We start from the raw sequence: 2,764 nt of genomic DNA, 5'->3' as shown, positions 1-2,764 counted from the left end.
TGACACAGAAACATCCATCGTGCCCGATTTATCTATGGATATTTAAGGAGACTGTACTTTCAGAGTCAGTCCTGGCTTGGTTTAACTTGAAGGATATTGTTCAGTGCCAGGCCAGGCATTTGCATACGTGATTGTTTATATCAAACAGTATTTCAGGGGAAAGAACTCTTAAATTTAGTGTCACATAAATGTTTCCTGCTAGTTCAAGTTCCCCTTTGTAAATGTTGGTCTACTTCTAAGGTTTGGAGTTAATTTTCCTTAAGTCTTTAAAAATAAAATTCCTGTCTTGTTATTGATTTAAAGCCTTCCTCTTTTAAATAGTCTTTTCCCTTTGCTACCTTTTCCATTATCCTCTATCACGAAGAATTGAAACCCAGCAGTTCTAGAATGACTGTGATCACAGCAGCAGCACCTGTGCTCCTAAAGCCAGATCCTATGTTGATGTTGATTATAGGGGGTCATCCATGAATTACTGAAATCTGCAGGGTTTTGCTTTTCCTTTGTTTTGTTATGTTTGCAAGAGCCTTTTAAGGCCAGCCTGATGGGTGACCTGTCCTAAGGGATAGGTGGAAGAGAGGAAAACCCTTAATGAAAAGTAGTATCATCGTTTTCATATCTGGGATTAAAAGAAAGGCTGTTGATATTTTGAGTGAGAACTTCATACATGTCCCCTTTGATAAAATTTATGCCTGTGGCACAAATTTTCTTATTTATTCTCTTCATTTCTGTCTTTGGTTATCACTTTTCCAAGTATTTTCAGATACATAATTTCAGTTCTTAAAGGAACTAGAGTACACACGTTGTCCCCCTTTTACCATGTAGAAACTGATTCATCAAACAATTGTGATTTACCCAAGGTTGCTAGGTAGTTAGTCATAAAATCAGGCTAAGAGTCAAGACAATTTCACTTTTAGGCATTTGATTATGTAAGTCAAAGATCTCAAACTGGGGCCCATAGCACACTTAGATCTTGGCTAAGTGTAGCCTTGGACTCCACCCTTAAAGGACTTCACTGTGGCTCTTTCCAGTCCCATGAACCAAACAACTGATGCCCAAGCCTGTACTCCTTCTAGATATTTACTCTGGATCTCAGATCCCAATCTTGCCAAATGTGGCCAATTCCATTTGTGTCTGTCCTTTAAGGGTCATCTGTACCTCTTATGTGTACAGCACTAAGTCAAGGGGCAGCTGTTTGCAGGTAGAGGATAGAGCTTGATTTGTGGGCTGGGGTATCCATTGAATATGCCCTGATAATGCAGGACAGAGCCAGGGGTGGGAAAAGAGGGGTTGGGGGCCAGGAGCCAGCTCTTCTCCTCCTGCCCCACTTCTGTGAGCAACCTCAAGGTATCCCAGAACTCTGAATTCACACCTGGCTGCTAGGTCATTAGGAAGGCATGTTTTTTCACTGTAGGCAGACAGAACACATTTTGGTTAATAGTTTGTGAACTTGATTTTCACCTTTAAAATATTTAGACATATGATATGTGGGCCTCCATTTGTACCTTTCCTCAGGCCCTGCAAATGTTAACGGTGGGCTTGTAGTATGCCAACATATTTTGTTTGGCTAGCACATTGCTTTCCTTTTCCCCCACATCTTGAATTAGTTTCCAACATTCACAGTTGAGAGACTTCATATAAGAACAGAGGTGTCTGAAAGATATGTGAGACAGAGAGAGAGAGAGAGAGAGAGAGAGAGAGAGAGAGGAGTCTACAGCCATACCACCCTGAACACACCTGATCTAGTCTGACCTGGAAGCTAAGCAGGGTGGGGCCCTGCTTGGGGGGGAGGGATGGGGGAGGAGGAGAGGGGAAGGAAATCCTGTAATTTGGGCCTGCCTACCTACATGGCACAAAATGGCTGCAGCTGAGCCACTGCCGCCTGAGGACTGTGCTGTTTGCTAATTGGTTATAGTTCCCACCTGTCTCCTTTCACTCATTTTTTTTTTTTTTTTTTTTGGTGACCTCTGATCTCTCTAGCTCCTGGGCATTTGTGTGTCATCCCTGATTTAAGTTCTTCATTATTAATATATGGTTTTGGCCTCTTCTCTCCAACTTCCCTCAAAGACAGTTTGAGGGCCGTTTTCCCATTAGCTAAGCCTAAGTTCCTAAATTTCAATATGTATAAATGCTATCATTTGGCAGCTTAGTTCCTAACTTTTGAATCTTGGGGGCTCATTAAAACAACAACTAAGAATTTCAAGAGAGCAGTCTCTCTGCAGGGGTCCTCTCCGTTCACCATGCCATGTGAACTGGAAACCCAACAGAATAATTTTCTCACTTTGACTCCAGTGAGGGAGGCAGATTTTTGATAAAGAGCTTTTGTTCAGGTTTGCGTCAGGATACATCAGCTCGCCCCATCCCCATCATGGCCCCTCACTTCTTCTAGGCTCATCTTCCCCCTTTTGCCCAATAGAGAGAGCCTCCAACCCTTCCTCCACGGGGCCACAGCGCTCTCGCCTTCCAGTCGCCAGCACTCCTCCTCCGCCCCCTCTAGGTCTGGAAAACAGCTTTGCACATTAACCTCCAGGGGCATTTGCTGGGCTTCCAGCGGGGTCCCCAGCCCCACAGGCTGCCAAAATACTCTCTTTACACTCCATAGATGGGAGAGAAAAATCTGCTTGTTCCGTTGCAACTGTCAAGCAAAGGACGTGCTGAGCTCAGATAGAAATAGCAGCAGGGTCAGGGCAGGGCAAGGCCCGGCATTTCATTAGCTCAGCCCAGCTAAGGGTGATTAAACGCACACAGTGGCCCATGAATGGGGCCG

This window comes from Castor canadensis, chromosome 3, assembly GCF_047511655.1.
Source record: "Castor canadensis chromosome 3, mCasCan1.hap1v2, whole genome shotgun sequence".
Classification (NCBI taxonomy): domain Eukaryota; kingdom Metazoa; phylum Chordata; class Mammalia; order Rodentia; family Castoridae; genus Castor; species Castor canadensis.
This window is presented reverse-complemented; position numbering follows the sequence as displayed.